The following is a 10,747-nucleotide window of genomic DNA, read 5'->3' on the forward strand; positions in this document are numbered from 1 at the left end:
AGTCATGCACTTGTCTGTAATCTCATCAAGTCTATAGCACAGGCAGAATCAGAAAAACCCCAATGCTAAGGGTCCAGACAGAGTTGGCCTCGCAAGGCCTGAAACAAGAGGAGAGAGCCCACCTCAAGCAAAAGCTTGTCTTCTTGACCTCCATTCACATACATGCCCATACACACACATATACACACATAAATAAGAAAGTATTATATAGCCAATGCTTTAGATGTACTCATATTTTATCTTCACAAAAATCTACATATTTTTTTCAACATATTTTAGATGGGGATATTGTGGCATGGGGAAGTAAAGTAATTGACATAGGTCATCTAGCTAGTAATAGAGATTTGAATTTTTGGCTAACTGGCTTCAAAGGCTGTACTATGAGCTTGCTGTGTACACTGAGCACCTAATTGTTTCTGGCATACAGGCAACATAAATGTCTTATTAAAACATCTGCAATAAACTATGGATTTTAACTCAAGTGTTACTCTTTTCAATTTATCCTGTAAGATTTTCCTAGAGCCAATTCTGTGAAATGTAAATCTTATCAAAAGAATAATGTGAAAAAATTATTATATTTTTCATTACCTACAAGAAAAAGCATGACCTCTTAAATATTGCACTTAAAGCTGTCCACAATATGGTTAATACTTACTTTTCTAAAATCATCTGAAATTCTAAATCCCAGACACCTATCATTTAGCATTCTTATCTTAGCTGATTACTCTTTCATAGTTTTCTAAATAATTTGCTATGCACCAAGCAAGCTCCTATTCAACCTGCAATACAGATTCTATTTCTCAACATAATATTCTAATGCCCTCATTCCTTGACATGGATAATCCATGGTTTTACCTCATGAGCACTATAGCAGCTTATTTATGCATAACTCCCCAGTCCTGTACATGAAACCTGACATGTGTTCATATATTATCTGTTGTATTCTCAGTGACCTAGCCATTAAAATGGGGTTTGTTCTGCATCTTTAGGAAAGTATAAGAACAATTCTTTCTCTTTCTTGGGGAGAAACTGAGGTGGAAAAATAGAGGTTAATTTAGCTATAATGATAATTATATGTCCACCTTTCCTACTTTAAAGGGAGTAAAAATCTTAATGACAGGAGGCTTCCTGAAAGGCAATTAAGCTTTTTGTAGAAAGACCTTCCTGAATAAAGTCTGTATTTTGTGGACTGGTGAAGGAAAGCAACTGAATCCCTAGATCTGCCCATGTGGGATTAAAAGAGATCTAGTTGTGGCATACTCCTCAAAGGATAAATGCCAAAATGCACATGGCCACTCATATTTTTTCTTTTTTTTTTTAATTTATTTTTATTTTATTTTTTTATTTTTTTGTGGTGGCGCTTTGGCACTTTTTTTAAATTTAATTTTTATTAATATTTTCCATGATTATAAAAAAAATCCCATGGTAATACCCTCCCTCCCCCCCACACACACACAGCCACTCATATTTAAATTGATACCATTGCCTGGCTGTTCCTGGAAACGAGAGGGAAGGGGATAAGTGGCCAAGCTTAGTTCTCAGGGTGTCCCCCTCAGTAGGGTCTTTTGGAGCAAAGCTAGCAGCATTAGGTTTGTCAGAGGATACCTTATGATTCAATGAGGCTCAGTAACTATGGCATCAGACCTACCTCCTGTTATATAGTTGACATATGCAGAACATTTCTGGCTTCATTGAGCCATTTGGAATGATGTTTTCACTTCTGCGAGATCAATTTCCTATCTTTTCAACATTCTTATATCATTCCTCTTTCATCCACCAGGATGGTCTAAAATGATATCCCTCTTTTGGCCCAATAACTTTTTCCAAAGTGTTTCCTTTGTTTTGCAATTTTAAAACAAAATTCCATTCACACCACCCCTCTATTTACAAACATTAATGTCTTGTCATTGTTCTTTGAATTAAGATAGAAATCCATTTTTCCTGCCCTTACGCAGCCCCCATGGCTTCTTGTGGTTATCTTGTACTTGTGCTCTAGGCCCAGCAACATGGGGCTTTCAGTTGCTCCCAGGAACCTTCCAGGCTCTATCTCCCTTAAGAACTAAGCACAAGATAGTTCTATTTTTTTTCTCAATTTTTATTAACATTTTCCATGATTATAAAAAAATATCCCATGGTAATACCTTCCCTTCCCCTCCCCCCATTTGAAATTCCATTCTCCATTATATCCCCTCCCCATCTCAATCAGTCTCTCTTTTATTTTGATGTCATGGTCTTTTCCTTCTCTTATGATGGTCTTGTGTAGGTAGTGTCAGGCACCATGAGGTCATGGATATGCAGGCCATTTTGTGTCTGGAGTAGCATGTTGTAAGGAGTCCTACCCTTCCTTTGGCTCTTACATTCTTTCCGCCACCTCTTCCGCAATAGACCCTGAGCCTTGGAAGCTTTGATTGAGATGTTGCTCAGTACTCCAGTCTCTTCTTTCCAGCACTATGATACCTTCTGTGTCATCCCAAGGTCACTATCATCTGAAAATAGAAGGTTCTCTACCCAAAATGAGAGTAGTGTTAATATAAGGGTATGAATATTAAGAGAATTGCTTACTGGGCAGTTTGATAAACATAGTATACACATTTATCCAGACATCAGCAGATGTTACACCCCTAGGGCTCATGACTACCCCTGTTTTAAGATTTCAGTGTCAGGGACGTATTGCCCCCCATGGAGTGGGCCTCCAGTCCAATTGGAGGGCAGTTGGTTTCCACCATGACAAGCATGCCACTATTGCACCAGCTGGCTCATTTGGCCTGGCTGACCAATTATAAGGCTTGTAGTGTCCACCATTGAGTATCCTCACTGGTGATATCTCTTTCTCCCAGTGAACTACATGTAGAATGGCTTCTTCCAGCTTTCTGTCAGCTGGTCTACATGGAGGAGGTTATCAGCTCAGTTCCAGCAGGAGTTTTCAGTGGCCTTGCAGCCCAAGTATGTGGAGTCTTCAGCAATAGGGTCTTACCACCAATTCCTGGTGGGAAACCAAGGGCCTCAGCAATGGCCTATAATGTTTTGGGGCATCAGGGACCTCCCTGGCCAACAACTCACTGGAGGTATCCCATCCCTGGCACTGAAAATTTTCTAACAATGATCTATGGCTCCTGAGTGTTCCATTATCTGAAACCGGAGGATTCCATATGATTGATTTGCACCCTCTTAGATTTTGATCCTTCTACCTTTCCTTTACTCAATCTCTTCCCCTGACCTCACTTTGGGCCTTTTCACCCGGTTTATGTATTCTTCTACTTACATATATACAATATCAACCTATTAAGTACTTCTCTTGAACAGAGCTTTCCCACCTGGAATAAAACTCACTTCTTTTTATTTTATTTTTTTATTTTTATTTGCTTATTTGACAGACAGAAAGAGAAAGAGGCAGAGAGAGAGAGAGAGAATGGACACACCAGGGCTTCCAGCCACTGCAAATGAACTCCAGACACATGTGCCTCCTTGTGCATCTGGCTAACATGGGTCCTGGGGACTCAAGCCTCGAACCAGGGTCCTTACGATTCACAGGCAAGCACTTAACCGCTAAGCCATCTCTCCAGCCCTTTTTAATTTTTTTTGTTTTTATTTTTATTAAAACTCAATTCTATTCACCCTTGAGTTCTCAAATATAAGGGATGTTTTTCAAGGATCCTCTATGCTACCTCCATACATTCATGCACATATGGTCAGGCAAGGTTAAACTGTAGCACTGCTTGCTTTCCTAGCCTTTTATGTCATTGAGATAGTTATATATTTCAAATTTAGACTAATTTTGTGGGTGGGGGATTTTTTTTAATGTCTATCTTGCCAATAAATGTTACACTACGAGAAAAGAGTTCTGTCTTAGTTAGCATCTGTTCTTCACAACACCTAACATTTCATGGAAGGCAATTAAAATATAAAGAATAATTTAGATTATTATTTAGAATACTTTAGATTTAGAATATATTATTATTTATATTAATTATAAAATTGCAGACTGATATGTGGAATAGAAAAGAGCAATACAAGAGAAGGAAAAGATGATTTGCAGTGATACATTGAGAAGAATGAAGCCAAATGATATAAAATGAGCCTCGTGATACAACAGTTCTTTAGTGTCATCTGGAATGTATATAGCAAAGATATGGATGCTGGTACTGAAATGGGATCAGGAGGTAGAAAATGAGCTCATATATACTTGGTTTGAGAAGTCAAATTTAGGAAACAGGAAGTGGATCCCAAAGCAACAGCTAACTTTCATGTCATAAAATCAGAAATGCAATCTACATTTAGTGGGGGGTTGGATGCAATATATATATATAAAATAAATGAGGTATTTACATTGTTTTGTATTTAGTGTAATATTTTTATTGTTTCCTATCCAGTCCAGAAGTGACAAGACCCATTATATGTACTCTCCTGACATCCACCTGACTCAAAATCAGGTCTTACATTTTTCAGTAGGTCCTTATTCTCTTCTCGTTTTTAGGAATTCTGTGCCAGTCATGTAGTACAGAGGCCTCAGTTTGTATCCACTCCAGTTTTAGCATTGTAGGTGTGCTGGTCTACTGCCAACCATCAGTATCTGAATCTTTGCCTCAGGGTGTTCTATGAGTTCCAGCTGCCCTGCCAGGCAAAGTGAAGGGACCAAAAATTAACTCCTCCTTTTTAACCCCTGGCTGCCGCTCTCAGCCAATGACTGATGGGCAATGGCATATAAATACGTCAACTTCGTTTTCTGTCATTTTACTATCTCTGAGGTGCATGTTTTACACTGGTTCCCAGAATTACCCAGCGTAATAAGTTCCAATTACTTACAGTAAAATTTGCTTGGCAATTTACCCATATATTATAATGCTTCTGCCTTTCCTGACTCACTTCTCCAATCCCACACTACTCTTACTCTTCAGAATAGGTTATTGTGTTTAAGGTGACTTCATTTCGGGGTTGGCTCCTGGGGGAATTCAAACCCAGACTGCAAGGAAATAACATGGGAACTCCAGCAGTATTTATCCTGACATTGTCTTTACTCTGTTTTTCTCCTTAATTCAAATTACTTGTGAGAAGAGACCATTTGCATCTCCAACAGTCATACCCAGTATTTAGAGTAACCTACACAACGCTGTTGTATGAATTCATGAGTTAGTAAGTGTAATATGAACTAGTATGTGTTCTGGGCACCATTTCAACAACTGTTCACGCATTAACTTATTTTCACCTGGCAACAACTCTATAACAAAATTCACTGAGTTATACAATCTCACATCAAATACAAGTTGCTCTAAACTTTACCTAAGCTCTACTGGTGGTCTGTGGAAGATGAGCCAACTATCACTAATGCCACATCAGGATCTGGAGTCCCTGAATGGCTGGGACTTTAATTTTCTTTACTAACATGCACTTTGAATCACCTGAAAATCACAAGGCATGGAGAATAAGACTAGAGAAGCTATTAATTTTCAGATTACACATATTTTATACTTTCTCAGTCATATGCCTGAATCCATGTTAGTAATTTTCATTCTTCACTAAAACTGTGACTCATAAAACTACAATTTACAGATTCACTTATAATAAATAGTTTGTAAAGACCAGGCAGATCCTCCTACAGCCCTTCTTAGATAAGAACTTAGAAGCAAGGGACAGCTAAGTTAGACACATGCTTGCTGCTAGTTCTCAGATAATTATAGTGAGCCCTCCATATTGTGGGTTCCCCATCCATGGATTCAGCTACTAGAAAATGGAAAATATTCAGAAAAAAATCCCCAGAAATTTCCAACACCCAAACTTGAATTTGTTGTATGCCCAGTACTACCATAAGTCCACACAATGAAGTGATGTGCATACATGTATTAATGACTATAACCAATCTAGAGATGACTCAACCTATGCAGAATGTTGGCATTGGTTATGTATAATGCTATGCCATTTTGTATAAGGGGCGCCAATATCAGTAGTCATCTGAGGGGATTTTGGAATTGATACTGAGAAATGACTGCACAACTGTAATCATTATTTCACTAATTAATAAACTCACTCAAAATGGTGAAATGATATGATCAAGATCACATACCTTGTGAATAGTAAATGTAGAAATGAAAATTCTTTAAAGTTGGGTTTATTTTCTGTTATCTGTGAATGCATTTGACCTTCGTACAGCCTTGTGAAAGCAAGAGTAAGCTAAGCAGAAAGTAAAGAAATTTTCACTGCTTTGTTCTGGAACTCTGACTCAGGAGACTGGTCACTGAATCTTAACACCACCTGTCTAATAACTCCACACTTCAGAAGAGGGCCAGCAAGTCCTCTGGAGTAGGGTGACTAACACTGTATCATCTCAAACTGGTGATTGCAAGGCAATTTACATAAATAAAATGTCTTGGGTGGGAGTGTTTTAACTTTGGTCCTCTAAATTTTGAGAGTTTTTACCTCCCTGAAGAGCATCAGATTGCACACCTCCCCTCTACTGGAGTGCATCCCATGATCTTCGAAGAGAAGAGAGGACTTGGAAAGCTGCTGCTGCTGGAGAGGATGCCATCTCCACCTCAGGAATCTAATCTGGTACTGTCTTCTTCAAGCATTCTGTCCACCCTGAATATTGAAGTATCTCCTGTTTGTTGATAGGAATATTTAACTTTCTTCCTTTTGAGTTTGTGTATGATGTGTTAATAAAGAATTTATTTATAAGAAAAAGAGAAGTTTATGATAAGGTCATACCACCCTGATGATCTTTTTTGGGAAGCTAAGCAGTGTCCATTATCTTTATTATTTGGAAGGAACAACAAAAAAAAGTAGGTGGAAAGAAATGGCTGAGCAGTTAAGAGTGCTTGGCACACAAGCATGAGGGCCTGAGAAGGCCCAAAGCATATGAGCTTAATTCCTCAGCACACACATAAACTGCTGGATATGGCCACACACATCTGTATCCCCAGTTCTATAGCCAGCATGGACTGGCACATCACTGGGCTTGGAAAACAGCAGCTCCTGGCTCAGAGAGAGAGTCTGTCTCAAGGAAATGCACAGATGAATAAGACACTCAAAATTATCCTCTTGTCTCGATGTGCATGTGCACAAATGAACATAACACACACACACACACACACACATACACACACCACAACCACCACCACCACCACACATGTTATTCACATGCAAAAATAAAACTCAAAAAGGAAAGGCACCACAGTGCTGCACCAACAGATCTTTATATAGGCAGTCAGCTGGAGAAATCTTTTTGCAAATAAGAGAAATCTATGCTTCAGTCATCATAAAACAGTTGTAATTCCTCATGGTCTAACCCACTTAGCAACAAATAACCTGTTGTGATGCCCACACAAGTGCAATAGTGGCACACAGCCATGGTGGGGAAACAACTGCTCTTGATTTGGCTAACTGATCCTCCTCAGTGGTGCTGGACCCATAGCTGGAGCTGGGAAACAAGTCAGAACCATATCCAAACATAAGCCCACTCTCCAATATCAAACTACCATCAATCATGGGGTACAAGAGGGCCTACACCTATTAAACTCTGTATTAAAAAAGTAAGGGTTATCTCATTTGTCCTGGTGCTAACTTACTCTCCATTGGAGATTCTGCTTCTCTTTTTCAGATATATGCAGATCCTAAGGGGAGAGGCACCCCATCATACCTCAAAAGGGCTCTGACTGAAACTAAGGAAAATTGGCAAAACAAGCAAGGGTGCTGTTTTCCTGATGAACCAAATACCAGCACAAGGGGGAAGGAGACCAACACAGAGAAAAATCAACTCCTACTAAATCAGAGAGCCAGAGCCTCAGAGGCCCCCAACACCTCATCACTGAAGCATACCAAAAATGAACCCAACATGGCTCAGGGAAATTTTGCACAAGAGGGGGCAGAAAGAATGTCAGAGCCACATGTTGGGTCATGATATGCAGAGACATTTATTGTACCAATAACTGTGGGCTAACTCCACAATGCACAACCCATATACATCAACAAGGAGGGGCCAATGGGGAGGGGGTAGGTCATGGATGAGCCTAATAATGGTACCAAACTGCTTGTATTTGCCGAATAGAAAGCTAATAAAAAAAAATTTTAAGTTGCAATTCTTACAGTTAATAAAGTCTGGTAGAATCAGAAGTTAGCACAAATGCATACAGAGATTTGGAATTTTCAGAAGCTAACAGTAAAGACCTTGTCACAAGAGAGTGACTATGTCGCAACAAATGGTAGGTGAACACGCGTGGTATGGACAGAGGAGTTTACTCAGCCACACCTTGGGAAGAGTTTGATTGACTCTGTAGGAAGATAGTTAATTTCAAATACATGGACATTTCTATTTGATTTATATATATCATGTGATAGATAGTTATAGGTAACTTCAGTAAGACAATGAAATCCTTATTTTAAAGTCATCTTTTGTTTGTCTGAATTTCTTTATAAGCATATGTATTCAAGTATTGATTTTCATAAATACCTAAGCTCCAAGTAGCAATAATAGTAAACATTTAATACTGTAATCAGTGTGCTTAGACCTCTGTTTGGAGCTAACCTCACTCTTACCAGGATCCATCATGCTAATATATGCAATGCCATTATCCCCAGACCACTTGGTGTATTTTTCTTTGTTTTATGAAATTTTGTATTATTTTTAGGTTGATTCTAACAAATTTCCTTCTCCAGACAAATACATGATATTATGAAGTCTGATTTTGATGGGAAATTAAAGCAGTCACAAATGTCTCTATTATATTTATATTCTTTGTTCATAAGTAAACCCTGTCTAAAGCCAAAATTTTTATTGCTTTATTATCCAAGAAAGTAAGTACTGAAGACTGACATTTGCCATTTCACCTCTGTGTCACCTTCCTGGGTTTTGATGTAATGCACCAGAATACTACTGCCATTTAATTAAACAGAAATCTGGATTACCTCCAGCTGTGGGCCATGCAATCAGTCCTCACATGAGCAAAAGGGGTGTAATCCCTGGCCCATAGATCATTCCTGAATGGAAATCTGCTCTCACTCAAAGCCATCCACAGGCTGCTAAAACTAATTTTGCTGTATATGAATTACTTAGACTGTGCAGCTGCCCCCCAACCTGTCCCAATCTCATGTAAAGAACCAGAAAGGCTAAAGGAGTTTGATTTCTCCTTTTCTGTACCTTTTAATCAAAGAAGAACAGCCCTGCCTATTGATATGACTGACATTTGTTTGCTGCAAGAAGTACTATAGATGTTGTTTGCTATTTAATACACTTTTTTTTCCATGAGTCTCTCCAGGTGGGTGAGATTTCATTCTTTAATACACATTGAGAAGATTCTTTAGAAATAGTTTTTATGGGCATATTTGGGCTACAATGACTTCATCTTTCTTTCAAAAGGAGGTGTCTTAATCTGTCTTAATTGCGAATGGGTTTATACTCAACAAAACCCATCCTTGTAACATAAAGGCTATGAGACCCTGTCAGTTATAGATTTAGATCAGCTATAGTCAATGAAGACTTTTGCCAGACTTGAGTGATTGGGCAGAGTCAGCAATCTGGGGTAGTCTGCCAACAAGGAGCAACAAATGAATCCTTTGGACTCACTCAGAGGAAGGAGCAGGCAATTATAAATATTATTTGAATCTGAAATGCATCCCACAGGCCAATGCTGTGAGTCAGGTGGTCCTACTTAGGGAAGCTGTGGGACTTTTGGAGTTCAGCACTCTGCATCTTGATCTGCTATGATGTGAGGAGCTTCTGCCATATTCTTCTGCAACCATGAGCTCCTCCAAGCCTTCCCTGCCATGATGGACTGAGGGATCCTTTGCATCCATCAGCCAAAATACGTCTTGCCTCCCAAAGGTGATTCTGTCAGGTATTTTGTCACAGTGATGCAATAGTAACACAATGAACAATCGATGGCCCAACTATTACATACAGCTTAGGAAAGAATTACAGAGCCTTAAGATTATTTCTGCTAACTGTAGAAAATACAGAATCTTTTCACCAGAAAGAGGGATGGAGTGAACAGAAACAATTCTGGAGAGATCTTGGATTTACACAGTTATTCTTGATGTCATTTGGCATATATCTGGTACATAATTCTGCAAGCCAAGTAAAAGATCCTAATATATATGGAAGATTGTGCAACTTTAAGCACTCAGAATGCAGATAAGTTTGTTTCTCCAAAAATAAATAAATCAGTTTTAAAAGTCTCAAATTCTTCTAATTACTGAAACTTTCTTGCCAGAGCAGTAGCTTTAAGATTTTAAAACTCTAAAGCAACATGTCTGTGTTCATAGCTCTTGGAATAAGTAACTTTCTTCAAGGGTAGCACAAAATTCTCTACTTGATCCTCAGTTCTCAGCAATGAGTATACATTACTTCCCACTAGAGAGCTTTATTGAGATAAGAAAGGCCAGGACATCAGGCATTGCTAGCAGGTCCCCATCTGATTCTAACAGGCAACTATCATAGAAATACTTTTAGAATAAATGACTCCGGATGTGTGGTAAAGATTTTTTTTTTTTTTGAGATAGGGTCTCACTCTAGCCTAGGCTGACCATATGTAGTCTTGGGGTGGCCTCAAACTCACAGCCATCCTCCTACCTCTGCCTCCTGAGTGCTGGGATTAAAGGTGTGCACCACCACGCCCAGCTAAGATTTTTTATTGCCAGAACAGATCTTGACTTCTCTGGTTGTGGATTTTACATTAACAGCAAATCTCAAATCAGACATTCTATCTTGTAATGAGAGAGGATTATCTCTTTCTGGGCACAAAGGGCTGTGACATGGCCA

This window comes from Jaculus jaculus, chromosome 2, assembly GCF_020740685.1.
Source record: "Jaculus jaculus isolate mJacJac1 chromosome 2, mJacJac1.mat.Y.cur, whole genome shotgun sequence".
In the NCBI taxonomy this organism is placed as follows: domain Eukaryota; kingdom Metazoa; phylum Chordata; class Mammalia; order Rodentia; family Dipodidae; genus Jaculus; species Jaculus jaculus.